The sequence below is a fragment of the Phyllobates terribilis genome, unplaced genomic scaffold (assembly GCF_046119375.1).
Source record: "Phyllobates terribilis strain yellow unplaced genomic scaffold, ASM4611937v1 Scaffold_3__8_contigs__length_932513732, whole genome shotgun sequence".
NCBI classification, from domain to species: domain Eukaryota; kingdom Metazoa; phylum Chordata; class Amphibia; order Anura; family Dendrobatidae; genus Phyllobates; species Phyllobates terribilis.
Genome location: NW_027362763.1, coordinates 289981297 through 290006419, shown reverse-complemented (window position 1 = coordinate 290006419; position 25123 = coordinate 289981297). Strand labels below are relative to the sequence as shown.

The window sequence follows — 25123 nt, the reverse complement described above, 5'->3', positions numbered from 1 at the left end:
TGCACATTTTTGGGGTTTTGTGTGACATTATGTCCAATTTGCCATTTTTGCTTTGTGTTTTTGTGTTGTTCCAATACACACAAAGGAAATAAACTTGTGTATAACAAAACATGTGTAATTGCAATAATATTCTGGAAGAAATAATTAATTTTCTGGAACAATTTCAAGGGTGCCAACACCTTGGCAATGTCTGTATGTCTAATTTGAAATGCACCCATTGTTTTCTGCATTTTTGTTCATAAATATGCCCCAGTGTAGTCATGTGCAAGTTGTCATTTTGTTTCAGAGGTTCATGTGCCTGAAAAACCATTTAGACATTCTTGAGCAAAACTAAAATTATTGGGAAAGAATAACCTACTGTTTAAATCTGTTTTTTTTTTTTTTGCATATGCCGTTTTTTTAAAGGTTTTATTAATTTTAAATATCACTATCTATATTTACAAAGCAAGGAATCTCACAATTTTTACACTGGCCACTATGAATAATATTAGGCTCATATTTCCTGATCTGTGTAGATCAATTTTTAGTGCCAAGTGAACATGTGGTGCTATAGTTTAACTCTCATTCACTGGCTTCCATATGAGAATTTTCTTGACATGCTCTGATCTGGTCAATGGCCATTGTGAAAGGAGGAGTTGATTTGTGACCATCACCTTTTGTAAATGGTGGATCATCTACTGTATATCTATCATGTGTTATCTGTTATTGTTATCCAGCATGTATTGATAATGACACTGCTGAAAAGTTTTCTGTCCAGAACAGGGAGTCAGTGTCTAGTACTATGCTTAGCAGTCAGTGTGAAAATTGCAAGATTTTGTTTTCATACTGTATAAAGATAGTGATGTGGAAAATAAAATAAAATGTAAAAATGTTTTACATAAAAACCTTATTTAAAATAGGTAGCTGACTGTCATTCTCAGATCATTAGTTAAAGGGTTATTCTCAATTTGTCTCCTCAGCAGCACACAGCTTTCCAGTCTCTTTCACTTCCAGGTTTCTGGTGGTGCAGGCTCTCCTCCTGGAATGACAGTTCTGGTGAGTAGCAAATTATTAGTAGAACTATAAAGATCAGTACAAGTTCTGCTGTAACACATTCAGCTATCAGTGTCTTGTTCTGGATTGTACACTGCTCTCTCTATATTTACGTAAGATTCGATTCGCGGCTCGCAAAAAAAATAAAATAACCAGTCCGGCACCATTTCCCACAATGCTAAAGCATCAGAGAGCAAACATAATTTTGCATTGCTGTGCAGGCTTTCCCATAATGTCCTGCAGCTATGACATCTTAAAGATTGTCATACCTTGTACAGTGGTGGTTAGTACCTGGGTTATCTGAGATCAGCGGTTCCCAGTGGAATGCAGTTTGTACGGCAGATTCAATTTCCATCTCCAGAGTCACTGGGTAAGTCTCTTTTTCTGTGGTGTGTGAGCATTCTCTCTCTCCTGTAGAATGTAAGCTCTTATTGTCATGGGGGTTTTCTCTTTCTCTCTAGCCTGTAAATTGTAAGCTCTTATGCTCAGTGAGGTTTTCTCTCCTCTCCCCCACATGTATTTTACTAGCAATAACAAGCTTTAAAGTATTGAGATTCAGGCAAATTTAAAATTCGACAAAGTTGTCAAATTTGAATTTCAAAGATTCGCTCATCTCTAATTTGGAGACCTGGTTTGGGAAAAGCTGATGCTGCGGGCTAGTGATTTTGCAAGATTTATAACAGCAGTTTGTCAGGAGCTGAGAGGGAGGTGAACAGATAACTGCAGTATAGAAATCAACTTGCTCAAGAAAGCTGACTGGTATGTCAGGTTAACCTCTCTCCTGGAATGTACCTACTGGGAACTCTTAGTCCTGGCAGGCACTGGTGGCTGTGTTCCATAGAAACCAGCCGTACACTATAAAAAATTCTAAATAGTTGGATGAAAATGGTGCCGATGAAAAACCGCGCTCCTCCGTAAAGTCAATGTTGCCAAAGATGTATAATAATAACAATATTTTATTGAGACAAATAAAAAGCTATAATTACTACGCGTTTTGTGGACGTCCCGTCCACTTCCTCAGGTGTATAGCTGCCTATAGCAGCTATAGGCAGCTACAGGCAGCTATATACCTGAGGAAGTGGACGGGACGTCCACGAAATGCATAGTAATTATAGATTTTTATTTGTCTCAGTAAAATACTGTTAATATTATACATCTTTGGCAACATTGTCTTCACAGAGGAGTGCGGTTTTTCATCGGCACCATCTTCATCCAACTATTGAGAATTACTAAGATCCCAAGTGGATTTGTGCCTGCTGCAGCCCTTCGTCACATTTTATCCATGAGTTGTGCATTACACAACTCATAAAGGTGAGCGTATTTTCTTTTACCTTCATGGTTGTTAGGCTATGTGCCCACGATGCAGAAATTAAGCAGAAAATTTCTGCAGCATTTCTGCACCTCCCTGGCAGAAAAAACGCATGCAGATTGTGCATGCGTTTTTCCTGCAGAATACATGCGGATCCACATGCGGATTCACATGCGTTTCCGCATGCGGATTGACAAGCGCTTTCCAGGCGATAGCATCACTTGGAAAGTGCTTGACAACTAGGTCACACTGTATAAATCCATGCAAACGGCATGGATTTATACAGTGTGAACCGTAAAAATGAAAACAAATAAAGCTATACTCACCCCCGAGGCCCCGGTGTGTGCAGCAGCGCTGCTTCCTGGCTGGTTCCTGGCTGCCGGCATATCGCGAGACAGAGCGGTGAAGGGCCTGCGGTCACATGACTGTGACGTCACCGCAGGTCCTCAAGCGATGCCGGCATTCAGAGAGAAGCCGCCGGACAGGTGAATATAACTTTATTTGTTATTTTATTCGTTTTTTACAGGTACAATGGTACCCAGGTCTAGATGAGAGTCTCCTCTCCTCCAGAACTGGGTACCATCCGCACATAGAGACGCATAGAAGCCGCTTGTACAAATGTACAGTCGCGGTTTCTATGCGTTTCAATGCAACTCAATGGCGGGAGTTCCGCTGAGCTTCCGCAAAATTAAATGACATGCTGCGGATTTTTGTACGCAGCATAAACGCTGGGGAAAAATCCGCAGCATGTGCATAGAACATGCGGAATCCCCTTGGGGACCATGGGGTGCGGATTACCTAGCGTTTCACAAGCGTTTACGCTGCGGAAATTCCGCAGCATAAACGCTTGAAAAACGCTACGTGGGCACCCAGCCTTATTGGATAACAGAGCTATTTGCGCCCCTTTCTTCACCTTTTTCACTATGAAAAATAAAAGATGTCATTACAGGAGAATGACAGCAGATTGAAAATGCAAGTTGTCATAGGAAACAATAAAGTCCATAACACATCTCCAGTGAGGGGGCATTCACCTCCCTCCTCTCTCACACAGAATTGCAGTAGGAGAAAGAACTTACAATCTACAAGCCTCCTTGAAGTAGAACCACGTGTTAACATAGGGAAGTGAGGAAATTACATATGGCTGAGATGTGACAAAACTAATTAAAATCCCCTTTGAGAAGGGCGTGGCCTGGCCGAACATGTGAGTGGAAGTGTGCTAGGACAGCTCCTGGTATAACTAGCCTGCCGGAGGATCCACTGGGCCCCTAACTTCATAAAAAGCGGTATTACCCTTTCTATACGCGTCCTAGCACTTACCGGTGTGCATAGGAAGAACGATCATGGCCGGAGGAGCAGCAGCGAGACGACAGGGAGCAGCAGCAGGAGGGAACAGAGGCATCCAAGATGGCGCAGGCTCCTCTACAGCAGGTGCCAGAACAGGGAAGACAGCACTGAGGCTGGCTGGATTTGCTAGAAATCCAGACCTAGGGGCCAGCCCTGGCAATGAGGCCCATATACAGATCATGGAGGTGTCTAATCCTTTCTCTGTGCTGTCAAAGGAATTCAATAACACTGCTGATAAGGTATCTGCAAGTTACTGTGCCCCGCAGCCTCAGCCAGAAATCACTGCTTCCCACCATAATACAGCTCAGCATAATGAGCCCACGATAAAAGATGTGTTTATGGCTGTAACACAGTATGGATCTGCTTTAGCCTCACTTAGCAGTCAGATGGGAGAGATTAAAGAGGAACTTTCTTTTATGAGGCAAGGGCTACAACAGGGTTAACAACCGCACTACAGCAGCAGAGGGCAGAATCAGTGATCTGGAGGATAAACAGTCTCAGATATCACAGGACAGCCACAGACATGGTCAACAGATCATAGCTCGATTAGCTAAAACCGGTGATTTGGAGAACAGACTCAGGCGAAATAATATAAGAGTGATTGGTGTCCTTGAAAAAACTGAGAGCAATAATCCGAACGAGTACTTTGAGACATGGTTACGTTCTTTGTTTGGGACTGATTGTCTGTCTGCCCTCTTTGCTGTGGAAAGGGCACACAGGGTGCCAACCCAGCCACTGCCACCAGGGGCCCCTCCACGTCCAGTATTAATAAAGCTGCTGCAGTACAAAGACAAAGATGCCATCCTTAAGGCTGCCCTTGATAAAGGGGACATCTCTTAACGGCCAAAGAATTTCCTTTTTTCCGGATTACTCCATTGAAGTTTCAAAATGTAGGGCGCAGTTTCTCGATGTAAAACGAAGGCTGTGCAGTCTGCAAACCTCATACTCCATGATTTACCCTGCCAAACTTAGAGTGGGAGAGATTTTCTTTTTTGAACATCCGAGAGACGCACTCCGTTGGATTGATCTGAATGAGCAGAGGATCCATTAAAATCAGTAACTTTGAACCTGGATAATTAAAGATATATACCATTGGATTTTCCGAATATTGCAGGCCCCCAGGAAGTGTTTAACCCTTTTCGTTTTAGGTTGATTGTTCGCTTGCCTTGTATGCGGCTATAGGATAGACTGGTGCCTTTCTTCATCCAGATTGAATGGATGGATTAATGTTTACTTGTTTAAATGTGTTTGTGTGGTTTTTGTTTCTATAACTTGTTGTTCTGCAAATACCAGCTGTCAAGCCAACTAAGTGGAAATACTGTAAAAAGAGTTGTAAGAGGGAGGAGAAAGGCGAGATACCTTACATGTCACCTGTATTTTTCAACCCCTATATAACTAGATATAATGGCTGATAAAGTAAAATTCCTTTCATGGAATGTTAGAGGTCTGGGGGACTCTTTAAAGAGAGCCGCTGTCATGGAACATATCCGGGATCACATGCCTGCAGTGGTGTGTCTGCAGGAAACGCACTTTGGGAAAAACAGTGTTATGGGCATGAAATATTCATGGATAGGCCACAGCTTCCACTCTACATTCTGCACATATTCTAGGGAGGTTAGCATCTGATTACATAGGACTATATGTTTTGAATTAATTGATTCCAAGATAGATGGAGAAGGCAGATTTGTGGGCATCCACTGTAAAATATTCACAAAAGAAATTCTACTTGTGGCAGTCTATGTTCCTCCTCCATATAACAACATTACTCTGAAAAATATTGCTTCACTAATGAATAAGATACCGGGAGTTCCAGTCCTTTGCATGGGAGATTTCAATAAATATAAATCAGACACTGCTACAAAACTTCCCATATAACTAAGTTTGGAGAAATACTATCAGAACTATCATTAGTGGACATATGGCGTCTCAAATATCCTAACACCAGACAATTTTCTTGCTATTCTAAGACGCATAAAACATTATTGTGTATTGATATGGTAATGGGCACAGAACATATTTCCCCCTTGGTAAGAACAGTGGAATATTTGCCCAGAGCGCTATCAGATCATTCAACCTTGCTGACTACTTTGTTTTTTACCTAGGCCGCTAGATTCTCTGACTATGTGGGCCATGAATCCCTTCTGGCTTCAAATTATAGATATTACATTGATCACATCTACCTTAGAACATAATTTTAAAGAAAATGACAAACGAGTGTCGGAAAACACATTATCGGATGCCATGAAAGGGTGCTTACGAGAAGTCTTAATACAGGCCATTAACAGATCCAAAAACAAAACAGTTTGGGGAGTTTTTACGGGATAGAGTTAGATCTACAGGAGAGAAATTTGTACTAACCGGTGTAAAAGAGGACCTGATGGAGTGGGGAGAGGCACAAGAAACATACACATATATCAAGGAAAAAGCTAAAAATAAACTAATGTTTGCCCGGACACACTTCTTTGAGGAGGGGGAGAAGGCAGGACACTTACTGGCCGTGATAGCAAGAGCCCAGATGGGGAGTTCTTTTATTGGTGCTTTGAAGGACAAAGAAGGAGTGGTAGTAGACCAGACTGACCAGATCTCAAACACTCTGTTGGGATTTTATAAAGATTTATATACATCCAAATTGCAATTTAATAGAGAACAGATCTTATCCTACTTGAGGGAAATCAAACTACCAACATTCAGCGGTAAAGATCAAGAATTCTTAAATAGACCACTACAGCTGGAGGAGTTACAAATGGCAGTAGCCTCTATGGCTAATAACAAATCACCAGGACTAGACGGTCTTCCCATAGAAATATATAATACATTTGGAAATATTCTACTTTCCCACTTACTGGCTACCTTCGAGGAAGCGGTAAGGGAGGGAACCCTACCCCATTCAATGCAAGATGCGGTGATAGTAGTCATACCTCAGCCAGGTAAAGACTCTTTAATCCAACTCATATAAGCCCATATCTTTATTGTCAACTGATGTTAAAATTATTGCAAAGGTTCTGGTGTCTAGATTGAATACAGTAATTTCTACAGTTATCCATACTGAAAAAAAAGAAAAGAGAAAAGAACAACTGAACATACGGAACCCAAATCAATAGAAAACAATTGAATAGTGGCTAAGGATAAATAAAAAACCTTTATTAAATATGTAGAAACAATGGTACACCATACAAGAGAAGAGTACGTGCGCAGCACGTGACATGTGCTGCATTAATAATTAATAATGCATATTCAACATTATGATAATAATGTGTGCTTGGTATGAATCCGGATTAGTGTCACCAGCCACAGAAAAAAGAGGGGACAGGTAAATGCACCACAGGCTAATAGGATTTGAATGACCTCTAAATAAAGGACAAACTATATAAACCATTGTATGTATGTGTAGCACCCTGAGGATTCGGCTGCTACAGGGGTATTGCACCTCAATCCAGAGGTGTGATATTCCACTCCCGGGTAAGGATGGAGTGTGGAACTGAGCTCGGTAGGCTGCATGCACTACACACATCCCATTTCCGAGGAACAGGCCGACGGTACTCCCACTTAGAAATGTGCAGGTACGACCGAGTCTGTTCCTGGCTGGAGTGGGAGGGGGGTGGTACATCCCAAGTAGTGTAGGGGCAGATAGGGGGAGCAGCCTGGGTAAAGATAGGAGCTCATTGGGTGCTGGTCACCTGAGCTCACACATAGAGGGTGTATATAAGGTGGGCACCATCAGAGAACAGGGTCAGTCTGTCAGAGTAAGAAGCAGAGGAGCAGAGAAGCCCCAGAGAGAGAGAGAGGAGAAAGCAAGAGAGACCCAGAGGGGGAAGCAGAAGAGAGGACTCTAAGACCCCAAATCCAATCCACGGGTGAAGAGTCGGCATCAGGGTACCGGAACCCAAGCTGGTGGGGGCAAAAACACACCCCAGCCAGAGACCGGAGGCCGTGGGCAGCGTCTGCCACGGCCACCCACCACATCCACCACGAAGGCATACCACGTGGAGGGTCAGGGAACCCAAGGCCAAGGGTCACCCAACAGAAGGCCCGAGGGAGCTGGACCTGGGTGGATCACTAGTGGGGACGGCCAGAGAAAGGACAGAAGGAGAGCTCAGGGTCACGCTCCGGACTCGCTTGGGGGTTGGCTGGATCCGGGACCTGGTGGATGCAGCACGGCTCGGGAGGTCACTTGAAGCTGGAGTGACCGGAACATCAGCAGTGAGTAAATACCCTAAACTGCACAACCCAACTCTGTCTTCATTTTACATCTACGCTGCACCACCACAACCCCCATCCTCTGCACCTGACCCCCTGAGGCTATACCCCACCCGTTGGGGGTTATACCACCAAAAGCTGCACCTACACCATCAGCCTCAGCGGACCCTGCTGCAGCGGCGGCCATAGTGACCGCAACACAACGGGTGGCGTAGTCGACAATAAAGAACTTATAACATCTGTAGGACTGCCACATACAACTGAGTTTGACACCCTGGGCACGGACCGGGTCACAGCCACTCGGAAGACTACAACCCCCATCTGATCCGGCTCCGGATATTCCCACTAAAGAATATGGCCCAGGGGGCGCGTCAACTTTTCCAAAGCTCACACATAGAGGGTGTATATAAGGTGGGCACCATCAGAGAACAGGGTCAGTCTGTCAGAGTAAGAAGCAGAGGAGCAGAGAAGCCCCAGAGAGAGAGAGAGGAGAAAGCAAGAGAGACCCAGAGGGGGAAGCAGAAGAGAGGACTCTAAGACCCCAAATCCAATCCACGGGTGAAGAGTCGGCATCAGGGTACCGGAACCCAAGCTGGTGGGGGCAAAAACACACCCCAGCCAGAGACCGGAGGCCGTGGGCAGCGTCTGCCACGGCCACCCACCACATCCACCACGAAAGCATACCACGTGGAGGGTCAGGGAACCCAAGGCCAAGGGTCACCCAACAGAAGGCCCGAGGGAGCTGGACCTGGGTGGATCACTAGTGGGGACGGCCAGAGAAAGGACAGAAGGAGAGCTCAGGGTCACGCTCCGGACTCGCTTGGGGGTTGGCTGGATCCGGGACCTGGTGGATGCAGCACGGCTCGGGAGGTCACTTGAAGCTGGAGGGTTGTGGTGGTGCAGCGTAGATGTAAAATGAAGACAGAGTCGGGTTGTGCAGTTTAGGGTATTTACTCACTGCTGATGTTCCGGTCACTCCAGCTTCAAGTGACCTCCCGAGCCGTGCTGCATCCACCAGGTCCCGGATCCAGCCAACCCCCAAGCGAGTCCGGAGCGTGACCCTGAGCTCTCCTTCTGTCCTTTCTCTGGCCGTCCCCACTAGTGATCCACCCAGGTCCAGCTCCCTCGGGCCTTCTGTTGGGTGACCCTTGGCCTTGGGTTCCCTGACCCTCCACGTGGTATGCTTTCGTGGTGGATGTGGTGGGTGGCCGTGGCAGACGCTGCCCACGGCCTCCGGTCTCTGGCTGGGGTGTGTTTTTGCCCCCACCAGCTTGGGTTCCGGTACCCTGATGCCGACTCTTCACCCGTGGATTGGATTTGGGGTCTTAGAGTCCTCTCTTCTGCTTCCCCCTCTGGGTCTCTCTTGCTTTCTCCTCTCTCTCTCTCTGGGGCTTCTCTGCTCCTCTGCTTCTTACTCTGACAGACTGACCCTATTCTCTGATGGTGCCCACCTTATATACACCCTCTATGTGTGAGCTCAGGTGACCAGCACCCAATGAGCTCCTATCTTTACCCAGGCTGCTCCCCCTATCTGCCCCTACACTACTTGGGATGTACCACCCCCCTCCCACTCCAGCCAGGAACAGACTCGGTCGTACCTGCACATTTCTAAGTGGGAGTACCGTCGGCCTGTTCCTCGGAAATGGGATGTGTGTAGTGCATGCAGCCTACCGAGCTCAGTTCCACACTCCATCCTTACCCGGGAGTGGAATATCACACCTCTGGATTGAGGTGCAATACCCCTGTAGCAGCCGAATCCTCAGGGTGCTACATTCCCCCCTGGTAAATCACAGCACGTCCTCGGGCTGTAAGACATAAACAACACCAAAACATACATTTTTTTTTTTCATAAACATATAAAACATATTAAACAACATATCTTAGCAGATAAAACATCCTCGTCGCCTCAGGCTCCTCCTCCGGTCACTGTGCAACGTGTGACCGGGTAAAGCGCGACAGTCTCTCTGGAAAACTGGTTTTCCCTATAAAACCGGTAGGGGGCGCTTTAGGACGCGCAACTATTTACAGGGATATGGCCGCTCTCAGTCCTCGGCCAGGTATTTAGGAAAGGGATGACCGCTCTCAGTCCTCGGTCAGTGGGATTTAAGGAAATACGGGTAACAGTTCACACTCACTGGTCCCAACGGGGACTATTTTTAGCAACAGCAACAGTTTCAGTTTCAGTTTATGGTGCCCCGACGGGCAACTATATACAGCTCCTGCTTCGCTGTACTTAACGACGGCGTCCTCCTGCTCTTGCTTTATGGTTACCTTTGGCTCTAGTTTCAGACCCGTCCGGGTCCTCTTGTTCTTCCTCCTCACACCGCAGCTCTTCCTCCGTCAGGCGATGCACATGAAGGGCGTAGGGTCCTTTGGCACACTTGTGCCGGGTGAAGGTGACCTCGTCCCCGATGTAAAGGTCACGACCTCTGTGTCCCTCCGGTAGGTGGGACTCAACGTCTCTCCTCGTCACGAAGACGTCGCCTAGGGTGCGGTGGTCTCGGATGAAGCCCCACCCATGCTGCATGTTAAACTTTATCACAGTCCCGGTGGTGCGGGGACTATGCGCTGCACGGGGGTCTCTCCTGGCCCGGCTCTTCTGCTCCGCGCTCCTTACTTGAGCTTGCTGTTCCCGGACCCGCCTCTCTCTCCGCTCCCTCTCGAAGTCCTCGAGCTGTTGGCGGCAGCACTCAGCACGCTCCGCTGCAGCTGCCCGAGTCTCTTGAGTGAACCCCATGAGATCTTCTCCGGTGGGGTCCCACTCGAACTGCGCTTCCGCTAGCGGGGGCGAGATCCTCTTTACGGGCTTTGGAGCCGGGATCAGGGGTTCATCCAGGGGTCTCTCTCTCCGGAGTCGGGGATGGTGGAACTCCGGTGGCCATATAAATGGCTGCCCATCCGGGCACGTATGCTGGGCGTACAGGTCCTCTCCCAGATGCGGCACTTTAGGTCTTATGGGCGCGGTGGTGTTAGCGCCCGGGTTGCCCGGGCCTTGCGGCCAGGCCTGGGGTATCTGGAAGGTGAAGGGCACCGTAAGGACGGCGGCGCCCTGGGCTACTTGGCCCTGCGACCAGGCCGGGGGCTCCGCGGAGGTAGGGGGCGCTGTTGGTATTGCGGCGCCCGGGGGTACTAGGCCTTGCGACCAGGCTGGTGGTACTTCCTGCTTGGTCACGCTCGGGGTCAAGGCGTGTGACGTCACAGGGGTCGCGGCTCCCGTTTGAGGCCTAGTCTGCGGCGGTGACGTTGCAGCGACGGGCACGGCAGGATAGACTTCGGGCTCTGCGACGGGGAGCTGGGGCAGGTACGCGGTTTCCCGGTTTGGGGTATAGACGTCCCCTTTACCTGCCTCCACTCGTTCGGCTCCCTTCTCGGCGCCGTCTCCGGCCTTGAGTCCTCCCGCGCCATCCTCAGAGGCGGTCGGTCTCCTCGTCTTGGGTGGCGTGCTCCGCTGACGGGTCTCGGTCTGCTGGGCCATCTCTCGGCTCCACTCCGCCAACGTCTCTCGCTGCACCCGGGCCATCCTCCTTGCGAGGCCCTCCAGAGCGGTCTGCGCACACTCCCGGTCTCGGGGGAGCTGTGCTAGGACCTCCACTAGGCCTAGTGGGGTCGTTGTTTCCAGCAGGCTCCTGACCAACGGGTCGGTGCTGCTCTGCTCTCCTTCAGTTGTCTCCAGCAGGCTCCTGGCCAACGGGCCGGTGCTGCTCTGCTTTCTCGCCATCTCCGGGTAAGCTCCTCCGATATTCTTCTCCAGGCTTCTTGCCTCCGGGTGCGCTCGCTCTAGACTGCTCCAGGCGGCACCCATCTTTGTTCTCTCCTTTCGTCTCCTCCCCCTTTGAGGGCGGTCCCGGGGCCACTTGGTGACTGTCAGCTCCAGGGGCTGTTCTTTCACGCTGACAGACACCTCTAGCATCACAGTCTCTGTTGGTGGGGGCGGTTTCCACTTTTGGCGCCATTTTCGGTCCTGGCCCACGATGGGAGGTGGCCTCTTGCCACCCTCTGGCACGCCCATAATGGCGTCCACTCTTCCAAGGCGGGAAACCTTTGGAAATGGCGGGAATCGCTTCCCAGTGGCGGGAAACTCTGCAGATGGCGGGAAAGCGCTGTTAATGGCGGACAACCGGCGGGAATCGACTGGTGATGGGGTCCGATGGCGGGGACCCTCCGGAACCGGCAGGAGACTTCTTTTTGAGGTAAACTTGCACTTTTCTTCAGGCACGCAGTACCCGGGTGTTGCGGGCACGTAATCCTGCCGACTACGCCAAAGTTGACGCGCCCCCTGGGCCATATTCTTTAGTGGGAATATCCGGAGCCGGATCAGATGGGGGTTGTAGTCTTCCGAGTGGCTGTGACCCGGTCCGTGCCCAGGGTGTCAAACTCAGTTGTATGTGGCAGTCCTACAGATGTTATAAGTTCTTTATTGTCGACTACGCCACCCGTTGTGTTGCGGTCACTATGGCCGCCGCTGCAGCAGGGTCCGCCGAGGCTGATGGTGTAGGTGCAGCTTTTGGTGGTATAACCCCCAACGGGTGGGGTATAGCCTCAGGGGGTCAGGTGCAGAGGATGGGGGTTGTGGTGGTGCAGCGTAGATGTAAAATGAAGACAGAGTCGGGTTGTGCAGTTTAGGGTATTTACTCACTGCTGATGTTCCGGTCACTCCAGCTTCAAGTGACCTCCCGAGCCGTGCTGCATCCACCAGGTCCCGGATCCAGCCAACCCCCAAGCGAGTCCGGAGCGTGACCCTGAGCTCTCCTTCTGTCCTTTCTCTGGCCGTCCCCACTAGTGATCCACCCAGGTCCAGCTCCCTCGGGCCTTCTGTTGGGTGACCCTTGGCCTTGGGTTCCCTGACCCTCCACGTGGTATGCCTTCGTGGTGGATGTGGTGGGTGGCCGTGGCAGACGCTGCCCACGGCCTCCGGTCTCTGGCTGGGGTGTGTTTTTGCCCCCACCAGCTTGGGTTCCGGTACCCTGATGCCGACTCTTCACCCGTGGATTGGATTTGGGGTCTTAGAGTCCTCTCTTCTGCTTCCCCCTCTGGGTCTCTCTTGCTTTCTCCTCTCTCTCTCTCTGGGGCTTCTCTGCTCCTCTGCTTCTTACTCTGACAGACTGACCCTGTTCTCTGATGGTGCCCACCTTATATACACCCTCTATGTGTGAGCTCAGGTGACCAGCACCCAATGAGCTCCTATCTTTACCCAGGCTGCTCCCCCTATCTGCCCCTACACTACTTGGGATGTACCACCCCCCTCCCACTCCAGCCAGGAACAGACTCGGTCGTACCTGCACATTTCTAAGTGGGAGTACCGTCGGCCTGTTCCTCGGAAATGGGATGTGTGTAGTGCATGCAGCCTACCGAGCTCAGTTCCACACTCCATCCTTACCCGGGAGTGGAATATCACACCTCTGGATTGAGGTGCAATACCCCTGTAGCAGCCGAATCCTCAGGGTGCTACATATGCCTAACAGATGTGTGCATAGCCCTTTCTCCAATTACATCCATGCCGGATCACCAGTCTAATGAGTCTAAGAAAAAAGAGAGGGAATGGAATCAATAGTAACCAGTGTATCTAAATGTACAATGACATACCGTATTTTTCGGACTATAAGACGCACTTTTTTCCTCCAAAATTTTGGAGGAAAATCGGGGGTGCGTCTTATAGTCCGAATGTTGGGGGGTGTATATTTATGTGTGGTGTGGGGGGAGCGGTATCAGTGGAGGAGCGGGGCACAGGAGGCAGCAGCTGCCTACTGCAGCCTACACTGTCCCCGCTGCTAAAGAAAATGAATATTCACTGCTCCCCATGCCCTTGAGGCGTGGGAAGCACTGAATATTCATGCTCCTTAATAGCGGTATACAGTGTAACTGCGCTGCGGCTCCTGCTGCTGCCGGCTATCTCCTGTGCCTCCTGTTAAAGGGCATGAATATTCAACCTCTCTCCACGCCCATGGGCGTGGGGAGGGGGTGAATATTTGAGTCGGTCGACAGGGGTAGGGGTACTCGGATACTGGGATGGATGGGTTACTTCTGTGGGGATCACAGTTGGTCGCTTCCCGGTTCCATGCCCTGGACCATCAGTAAAGGGATGAGGGTGAGGATGATGGGAGTATTGTGTCCTGACGCCTCCTGTGGTAACTGGTAAAATCGGTCACCAGCGCTGTGTATGGTTGCTGAGGTGATCGGCATACGGCTTGTACGAACGCTATAGGCAGTAATGTCAAAGTAGGCACACACACACATTAAGTCTTTGTTTCAGTACCTTTATTTTACCTATGTCCGGTAACAGGTACAGTTCAGGAGGGTAACCAGGTTTTCGGTGCAGGTAGAGATATTCACTCTGGAGATTTGTGAGGCCTCCTCTAACAATGTGTGCGTTGTTTGGGATCAGTCCTGCCTTAAGCTGAACCTGCCACCTTTTACTTTCTTTGGGGTCCTTCTCCACAACTGACAATGAGGACCTTTCCTTGGGGCTACCAATTCTCTTTCTGGGCCCCTGGTCCTATACTTGGTCAAGTTTTGCAACTCTTTCCCCTTCTTCATCAGGGGGAGTAAATCCTCCTGATCTGTCCGGGTTTTCTATGCTATTCCTGAATTAATAGCAATCTCGAACTCCGGTGTCCGGGTGAGCTAAAGGGATAATAGTTTTATCTCTTTTCTTTCTAATTCTAGCCTCCGTCCCTCTCTCTAGGGCACTTCACAACACAGACCTGTTTCCTAGTTCAGGGCTTAACTGGTCCCCGGCCAACAGCTCTCCGTCTCTCTCCTCCTTCACCCATCTCTAGACTAACTGCCGCTTTTTCTGTCTCCCTGGAAACTGACTCCTCCCCTCAGACCTGGGGTGGAAGGTGTTGTGTGTGCCCAAGTGTACATCTCCCCCTGCACCTATGGATCCTGTGGTAATCCCCCGCAGGGGTGCAACATTCCCCCCTAGTTAATTTCAGTCCTCCGGGACTGAAACATTTTTTTTTTAACAAAGATAACATAACATTAACATTTATATTTGTAATTTGAACAGAGTCTCAAAAATAAAATTTACAACAACCATGGATAATGGGAAAGATGGATAACCAGTCCATACAACGCTAGTCAATCTGCTGCAGGCATTTTTAAAAATTTGCAAAAAGTTTCAGACGTCCAAACAGGTAAAGTCTCCGTAGGCTTAAAGATTCAAATAGACTTAATAATTCACAATACACAACAAAACATTTACTACGTGTGCCTCAGCGCAAGGGTCCTAGGTACTGCAGGGGCCTCTCCCGTTCATAAGCACTGTAGGCCCTTTGGCCCTGGGGTCACCTATTGGCCAAGATTTTGCTCTCCCTAGACCGATTCTTACGCCAACTCTACTCACCTCTTTTTTTATGTTGTGTACCTGGTGTAACCTGCTTTGGTCTACTCGTCACCCTTCTATATACTGACTTTAACTACATATTTACATTTTTGAACCTATTTACATTTCCCTTTTGTTATGGTTTACTCCCTGTATCTGAGTGGTGGGTGTCCAAAATTAATACGTGATGACCTCCGTAAAACTGGTATCCCACTGGTGCGTAAGCCTGGTGTGGAGCGAACACTACTTACTGACTCTTGTATTGGTCTATGTAGCACAGGTATGCCGGAGTGTCTTCCCACTCCCCTAGTGGGAATGGCAGGTGCTCGGCTGCAGCAGGTGGTTCTTCTGCTCTTGATCCTTCTACTGGTTGTGGGAATGTCAACATGGGAATTAAATATGCTCCTTCTATTTGGGGCCAATCTGCGGGTAACTCTCCTAAGATTGTCTTAATTGTCCTTGTCGTCTCTTCTTCTGGTATGGGACAAGGGATATATTCTTTTTGTTGTAAGGGTTGAGGACACTTCTTTAAGTGGTCTCGGGACACTGTTGCTGTTGTTTTTCCGTTATCCTTGCTGATTAGACAGGTTTTCTGGTTATCAAAATTGGATGGTAATACAGTGTATGGTTCTTCTTCCCTTTGATTATCTAGCTTATGAAGTCTCTTTTTCCTTTTCAAAACCAATTCTCCGGGGGTTAACGGGATTCCTTGTGCGTTTTTATTGAAATTGGTTTCTTGTCTTTCTCTGGATTTTGCTAGACTTTTCTCAACACACTCCTGTATTTTCTTGTATTGTTCTGTTCTTCTAGTATCCCAATCTGCACTTGAGTGGTCTTCCTCAGGAACTACAATGCCCATTTCAAAGTCCACTGGCAATTTTCCTGGCCTCGCTCTCATCAAGTATGCCGGGGTGCAATTAGTTGAACTTACTGGGATGTTGTTATAGATGTCAGTAAGATCTGGTAATTTCTCTGGCCATCTGTTTCTGTCTTCCAAGGGCAGAGTCTTCAGCAGTTCTATTACCACGTGATTCATTTTTTCGCACATTCCGTTAGTTTGGGGATGGTAAGGCGTGGTACGAATTTTCTTGCATCCATACAAGCTACAGAACTCTTGAAATATTTCCGCTTCAAAGGCAGTACCCTGATCTGTCAATACCTGTTCTGGATATCCATGTGGCCTGCAGAAATAACCTTGAAAGGTTCTTGCTGCTGTCTGAGCTGTCATGTCCTTCACAGGAGCTACCACTAGGAATCTGGAATAGTGGTCCACCATGGTAAGAGCATAAGTATAGCCTGATCTACTGGGTGCGAGTTTGACATGATCCAAGGTTACTAGTTCCAAGGGCTGTTTGGTTATGATAGGCTGGAGTGGTGCTTTCTGGTTGTTACGATCTCCTCTTCTTAATGAGCATGGGCCATAATTTTTACACCATTTTTCTATGGAAGACCTCATGCCAATCTAATAAAACCTCTCACGTAACAGTATTTCCAGTTTTCTCCATCCAAAGTGTCCTGCTCCATTATTGTACGCTTCCAATACCATTTGGACGTCTCTCTTTGGAACCACAACTTGCCATACCATTTCATGTGTCCTTGGATTGATATACCGTCGGCACAATTGGTTTTTATAGATAAATAACCTGCTTCTTTCTTTCCACAGGTATTGGGCCTCTGGGGGAGCATTCCTCTCAATTTTGGAATCCGGTTGGGTTACCAGACTCTTCACTAGGCTCACTGCGAGATCGCTGTCTTGGGTTTCTTCCCATCCATAATGAGGCAGCGGGTTTAGTGCAACATCCTGACGGTTCTGGTAGATATGGGTTTCTGTCATTTTCCATTTTCTACTTTTATGGAAAGCTGGAAGCTCTATTTCCTCCAAGTCATCTGTTTCTTCTTCAAGCCCTTGCAAATGTACTTGAGGGTTTCTGGAGAGGGCATCAGCATTTGCATTTCCACGGCCTGTTCTGTACTTGATGGTAAAGTCGTAGTTCGATAGCCGGGCCATCCAGCGCTGCTCCAATGCACCAAGCTTTGCAGTATCCAAGTGTGTTAGCGGATTATTGTCCATAAAGATGGTAAATTTTGAAGCTGCTAAGTAATGCTTGAACCTCTCCGTGACTGCCCAGACCAAGGCCAGGAACTCCAACTTAAAGGAACTGTAATTTTCCGGGTTCCTCTCGGTAGGTCGAAGTCTTCTACTGGCATAGGCAACTACTCTTTCCTTGCCTTCTTGTATTTGGGACAGTACTGCTCCCAGGCCTACATTACTTGCATCCGTGTAGAGGACAAATGGTAGGTTATAATCTGGGTGCGCCAAGAATTCCTCACCGGTCAGGGCCTGTTTCATTTGTTGGAAGGAGTCTTCTTGTTTCTTTCCCCATTCCAACGGCGGCTCTGCAGACCTTCTCTTCTTAGCTTGGCCTACTAGAAGATCTTGTAGGGGCACTGCCATCTTCGTGTAGCCCTTAATAAATCTTCTGTAATACCCAACCAAACCTAAGAACTGACGTACCTCTCTGACGGTGGTCGGCCTCTGCCAGTCCTGGATAACTGTCACTTTTTCCGGATCTGGTGCTACGCCATCTGCGCTGACCACATGCCCTAGGTATTGGACTTTTGGCTTCAGCAGGTAACATTTAGATGGTTTGAGCTTCATTCCATACTTTGTTAGAGCTGTAAATACCTCCACCAGGTGTTCCAGATGTTCTTCATAGGTTTTGGAATACACTATGACGTCATCCAGGTATAAAAGTACCGTCTCAAAATTCCGGTGTCCCAGGCAGCACTCCATGAGTCTTTGAAACATCCCCGGTGCATTGCATAACCCAAATGGCATGCTATTGAATTCGCATAGGCCCATTGGTGTTGTGAATGCTGTTTTCTCCCAGTCTTCTTCTGCAACGGAGACCTGCCAATACCCACTAGTGAGATCTAATGTGGAGAAATACTTAGCAGTTTTTAATGCAGCAAGAGACTCCTCTATCCGGGGTAACGGGTAAGCATCTTTGTGAGTGATCTTATTGACCTCCCTGTAATCCACACACATCCTCATAGTGCCATCCTTTTTTCTGACTAAGACTAATGGGGCCGCCCAGGGACTACAGCTATCTCTTATAACCCCCGCCTCCTTCATGTCCTGCAGCATCTCTTTAGCACACTGGTAGTGGTTTGGTGGGATGGGTCTATGTCTCACTTTAATCGGGGGATGATCTCCTGTGGGTATGTGATGGCGTACCCCTTTTATCCTCCCAAAATCTAATGGATGCTTACTGAATACTTGGCTAAACTCTTGTACTACCCGGTAAACTCCTTGCTTCTGGTGGTCGGGAGTGGCATCAGTCCCTATGTGCAACTGCTGACACCACTCCTCCAGCTGTCCCTTGGGGTTGTTGTCCTCCGCCTGACTTGACGGGGGCAAGGGCTCTAATGTCTGTATGTTGTTATTACTGACAGTGTACAGCTTTGCTACAGTAGCATACCGGGGTAATTTCACTTCTACCTCACCACAATTCAACACACGGATTGGTACTCTTCCCCTGCGTACATCCACCACCCCTCTAGCTGTCAGCAGTGTAGGTCTATGCTCTGAATATATTGGTTCTACAATTGCCTGGTATTCCTTTCTTCTGATACCCATAGCTGCTCGACACCATATTATCATTTCACTGTTTGGTGGTAATACAATGGGAAAGGGGTCTGTTACCCGCGCACTGCCAATCTCCCCCCCGGACAGATTTACCTGTTGCTTGTGAATTAAGGCACGGATTTCTCTTTGAAGGACTCTCCTCCGCCCAATGCCAGCAGTCTCTGTAATCTGTTGGAGTAAAAACATCACTTCTTCAAGGCAGTTTTCAATCACATTAGTACCAAGCACCATGTAAGGATATTTGTTATTGGGGTCATCTTCTACCACACATAACCCTTGGTCTCTCAACTCCACCCTCCCCAGCTTTATTGTCACCTATCTAAACCCCACCTGATTCAGTGGTTGACCATTAGCTGCTAAAATGACAAGACTAGAGTCTGGGGGCTAAGATCAGCATCAGACCAAAACTGCTTGTAAAGGATATGTGGGATGGTGGTGACTTGTGACCCAGTGTCTAATAGGGCCGATGTAGGGATTCCTTCTAGCGTAATGTTGAGGTACGGGCGGCCTACCACATACCGACTACGCCAGTCATATGGGCCCTGCCGTTTTATTCCTGGGGGTTGGCCCGCGGACCGAGGAATCTTGGGTTTAAACGACATCCTCTTGCAAAGTGGCCCGGTTTGCTGCAACGAAGGCAAACAGGTTGTCCTGAAGAATCCGTGTGGTCGGTGGCTCTGCGTCGGAATGGTGCGCTGGTCCCCTGAACGGGCGACTTGTTGATCCCCTCCACGGGCGACATGGCTCTGCGTCGGAATGGTGCGTTGGTCCCCTGCACTGGCGACATGAGCTTTCTCCTCATCCACGGAACATCCTCAGGGGATTCAGCTAACTGGATTTTGCTTGGTGGTTGTGCCTTCGGTCTGGCTTGCAAGAGTTTTAGCACGTAGTCCATGTTTTTGGTTAGTTGTAACACTTGATTACGTAGGTCATCAGCAGATTCGGGTGCGACATCTTGTCCTATCGCTTTTACAGAGTCTTTAGGGGTAAGCTCTAAGTTCATGTGAGAGGTATTAACCTGCCAGGATGGGATTGCAGGTTTTGCAGGTAATGGGTCTCGTAGTATAGTTATAGCACGGTCCTTTAAGGTATTAAAATCCACATCTGGATGATCTAGGACCCACATGTGCACCTGCTGACGGTGAAAGTCTGATCTCAACCCATTCATAAACTGTTCTGCAAGCAATTTATCTTCGTCTTGCACACTTGCTGGATCTACCTGTTTTATGGACCGGAGTGCCGCTTGTAAACGTAGGGCAAAGTCTCTGATGGTATCTTGCGGTCTCTGCTTGCATTGGTAGAATAGCATCCTTAGTTCAGACTGTGTGCGTTTTTCAAAAGCAGCTTTGAGCTTATCAAACACATTTTCTATAGAGTCTCAATCTGCATCACTCCAAGTCTCAGCTTCTAGCTCCACTGCACCTATTAATTGTCCCTGCACAACGGAGGCTCGCTGCTTTCCTGTCATCGCATACATGTGCAGCACCGCACACATTTTACGTTTGAAAGCTGCTAAGGTACCGGGTTTACCTTCATACATTGGTAACCATTTGGCCCCCGGTACATACGGCAAGGCAATTGGCATTATCGGGGCCATCGCTCCAGATGCTGCGGCTCCTTCACCAGCTGAGGAACCAGCTGCTGCCGCGTCTTGGGCATCCCCTCCCTCAAGGTCTCGGATATTGTTTGCTTCACTCATGACAGTGCCCCCCTAGTTAACCGTTGCCAGCCGCTACGATCAACTCCTTCAGTAACCGGTGACTCTAAAAAAAAACGGCGGGGCTATCCTCGTGCTCCTTTAGCCGCGCCCCCGCGACTCTCTCCGCTCTGTGACGGAGTTTAATTTTGCAGTAATGACGGCCTTTTTTTTACAGTACACAAACTTTCAATAAAGTCCAATTTAAGCACACAGTACCCGGTTCTACCGGGCCCGGTATCCTGTTCGTGACGCCAAACTGAGTCGGTCGACAGGGGTAGGGGTACTCGGATACTGGGATGGATGGGTTACTTCTGTGGGGATCACGGTTGGTCGTTTCCCGGTTCCGTGCCCTGGACCGTCAGTAAAGGGATGGGGGTGAGGATGATGGGAGTATTGTGTCCTGACGTCTCCTGTGGTAACTGGTAAAATCGGTTACCAGCGCTGTGTATGGTTGCTGAGGTGATCAGCATACGGCTTGTACGAACGCTATAGGCAGTAATGTCAAAGTAGGCACACCCACACATTAAGTCTTTGTTTCAGTACCTTTCTTTTACTGATGTCCGGTAACAGGTACAGTTCAGGAGGGTAACCAGGTTTTCGGAGCAGGTAGAGATATTCACTCTGGAGATTTGTGAGGCCTCCTCTAACAATGTGTGCGTTGTTTGGGATCAGTCCTGCCTTAAGCTGAACCTGCCACCTTTTACTTTCTTTGGGGTCCTTCTCCACAACTGACAATGAGGACCTTTCCTTGGGGCTACCAATTCTCTTTCTGGGCCCCTGGTCCTATACTTGGTCAAGTTTTGCAACTCTTTCCCCTTCTTCTTCAGGGGGAGTAAATCCTCCTGATCTGTCCGGATTTTCTATGCTATTCCTGAATTAATAGCAATCTCGGACTCCGGTGTCCGGGTGAGCTAAAGGGATAATAGTTTTATCTCTTTCTTTCTCCTTCTAGCCTCCGTCCCTCTCTCCAGGGCGCTTCACAACACAGACCTGTTTCCTAGTTCAGGGCTTCACTGGTCCTCAGCCAACAGCTCTCTGTCTCTCTCCTCCTTCACCCGTCTCTAGACTAACTGCCGCTTTTTCTGTCTCTCTGGAAACTGGCTCCTCCCCTCAGACCTGGGGTGGAAGGTGTTGTGTGTGCCCAAGTGTACATCTGTCCCTGCACCTATGGATCCTGTGGTAATCCCCCCGCAGAGGTGCCACATTTTCATGCCCTTTAATGAGCGGGCACAGGAGATAGCCGGCAGCAGCAGCCACAGCGCGGCTCCGCTGTGTGCCGGCTATGAAGGAGAGTGAAGTCACTGCTCCCCGCGCACACAGACCCGGCATGGGGAGTAGTGACTTCCGGCAGCTCAGCTCCTTGTGAGCCGCGCATGGCAGTGACGTCATGCGCGGCTCACATGGAGAGACCAGTGCAGGCTGACCGGACGCAGCGCTGGAGGAGAGAAGAAAGGTGAGTAGGAGTGTTTATTTTTTTTTAATGTGCAGCATGATGGGGATTAGGGGGACCATGCATACTAGGACAGGGATTAGGGGTGCCATGCATACCAAGATAGGGATTAGGGGTGCCATGCATACCAGGACAGGGATTAGGGGTGCCAAGCATACCAGGACAGGGATTAGGGGTGCCATGCATACCAGGATAGGGATTAGAGGTGCCATGCATACCAGGACAGGGATGAGGGGTGCCATGAATACCAGGACAGGGATTAGGGGTGCCATGCATACCAGGATAGGGATTAGGGGTGCCATGCATACCAATACAGGAATTAGGGGTGCCATGCATACCAGGATAGGGATTAGGGGTGCCATGCATACCAATACAGGGATGAGGGGTGCCATGCATACCAGGACAGGGATGAGGGGTGCCATGCATACCAGGACAGGGATGATGGGTGCCATGCATACCAGGATAGGGATTAGGGGTGCCATGCATACCAGGACAGGGATGAGGGGTACCATGTATACTAGGACAGGGATGAGGGGTGCCATGCATATCAAGATAGGTATGAGGGGTGTCATGCATGCCAGGATAAGGATGAGGGGTGCCATGCATACCAGGATGGAGGGATGCCAGGCATACCAGGATGGGGATGGGGACCACATATAAAAGGAAGGGGGGCAGCATATATACCAGGATGGGGGATATTGTCAGAATTGGGGGACATTACCCCTATACCAGTGTCAGCAGAAGACCCCCTCCCCCTTAAAAGTGCATCATGACCACATATTTTGCTTAAATTTTTATTTTTTTATTTTCCTCCTCTAAAACCTAGGTGCGTCTTATGGTCCGGTGCGTCTTATAGTCCGAAAAATACGGTACCTGTGTATCAGCAACCCACTGTGCAAAGTACACCCCAATTATCCATACTGACCAGTCAGGCTTCATGTCTGCTAGATCCACAGCTGTTAGTATCCGGAGATTGTTTCTTAATCTTCAATTGCCGGTGGATGGTGATGGGGACAGGGCTGTATGTTCTCTGGACACCGCTAAGGCGTTAGATTCTGTTGAGTGGGAATATTTATGGGCAGTGTTGGAAAAGTTTGCTATAGTACCTAGTTTTATTTCATGGGTTAAATTGCTGTATGGTAGGCCGATGGCTAGAATACGGGTAAATGGACACCTCTCCCCGGCTTTGGACTGAGTAGAGGTACGTGGCAGAGGTGCCCGTTGTCCCCCCTGCTCTTTGCACTGGCCATTGAACCCATCAGTTATCAGGGAGCATCCAGGAATAGTTGGGTTTCGTAGGGGGAATAGTGAAGAGACGGTCGCTTTATATGCTGACAACACTTTATTATTTCTGGCTAAAACTTCCTATAGCAATGGAAACGATAGAAACATTAGGAAAATACTCCGGTCTGAAGATAAACTGGAGCAAATTGGTCATACTTCCATTGGGTAATACAGATGAGAATGCTTCCCACTACATTAATTTGGGTTTACAAGTGGTATCTGAGTTTAAATATTTAGACATCAATATATCGGCAAAAATAAATGATTATGAGAAGTTGAATCTTGATCCAGTCTTAATTAAATTTAGAGGTAAACTAGGCGCCTGGTCTAAATTACCGTTGTCGGTTGTGAGCCGTGCTAACCTGGTCAAAATTATCTGGATGCCACAATTGCTGTATGTTCTACACAACTCCCCAACATGGATAAATCTGAGATTTTTCTTTAAAGTCAGTCAGGAGTTTAGAAAATTAATATGGGGCAAACAGACTCCGAGAATTAAACTGGAAACATTGCAAAGAAACAAAACAATGGGAGGGCTTGTGGTTCCTAACCCATGGGTATATTATGTGGCATCTCAGCTTCAACATATTCGGGGATGGGACGACCCTTGGGGACGGGGAGCTCAGCGTATGTTGCTATAGCACTATTTCCAATCAGATAAAGTCTATGAGGTATTGGAGGCGCATAAATTTGGGACACTTTGAGGCAAAATACCGACTATGCTGTTATGTCACAAACTTTGCGGGACGGTGAAAAAATTACAAGGAATAAAAGGTGTTTTACAATTTACTTCATTATGGAACACTCCATGGCTTCCAAATCTATACCAACTGGTGGGATTTGGCTCCTGGAGCTCCAAGGGTTTAAATAGACTTAATCAATTGCTGATAGGTGATGTGATTAATGAATTCTCACAGCTGCACAACGAATATGGGTTACATCACTCTGAATTCTATAAATACTTACAATTTAGGCACGCATATCGGGCGGAAGGCATTGTTCTGGAAAGCGGGGTACCCCGAAACTCAATAATACAGAGAATAGCTAATCTACACAGTTCTCGAGGACTGATCTCATTACTTTATAACATTGTCTTAGACATTATATTGACAAACCAGCCTATACGAGCAAAAGAGAAATGGGAGAGAGTAATGGGACCCATAGAGGAAAATCACTGGTCAGATATACTGGAAAGAGTTCCACAGCTATCTTTAAGTGAATCCCATAGACTGTCCCATATATACAGTACAGACCAAAAGTTTGGACACACCTTCTCATTTAAAGATTTTTCTGTATTTTCATGACTTTGAAAATTGTACATTCACACTGAAGGCATCAAAACTATGAATTAACACATGTGGAATTATATACTTAACAAAAAAGTGTGAAACAACTGAAAATATGTCTTATATTATAGGTTCTTCAAAGTAGCCACCTTTTGCTTTGATGACTGCTTTGCATACTCTTGGCATTCTCTTGATGAGCTTCAAGAGGTAGTCACCGGAAATGGTCTTCCAACTATCTTCGAAGGAGTTCCCAGAGATGCTTAGCACTTGTTGGCCCTTTTGCCTTCACTCTGCGGTCCAGCTCACCCCAAACCATCTCGATTGGGTTCAGGTCTGGTGACTGTGGAGGCCAGGTCATCTGGCGTAGCACCCTATCACTCTCCTCCTTGGTCAAATAGCCCTTACACAGGCTGGAGGTGTGTTTGGGGTCATTGTCTTGTTGAAAAATAAATGATGGTCCAACTAAACGCAAACCGGATGGAATAGCATGCCGCTGCAAGATGCTGTGGTAGCCATGCTGGTTCAGTATGCCTTCAATTTTGAATAAAT

The 25123-nt window shown here is 48.2% G+C and overlaps 1 long non-coding RNA gene across 1 annotated transcript in view; it reads left to right on the top strand.

Annotated features, from left to right (window-relative positions):
• LOC141259245 (uncharacterized) overlaps positions 1-25123 on the top strand; it is a 183413-nt gene that overhangs the window by 132343 nt on the left and 25947 nt on the right. Inside the window, exon 2 of the long non-coding RNA XR_012318382.1 lies at positions 960-1035. This is a non-coding gene — a long non-coding RNA (uncharacterized lncRNA). The remainder of the gene's footprint in view (positions 1-959; positions 1036-25123) is intronic.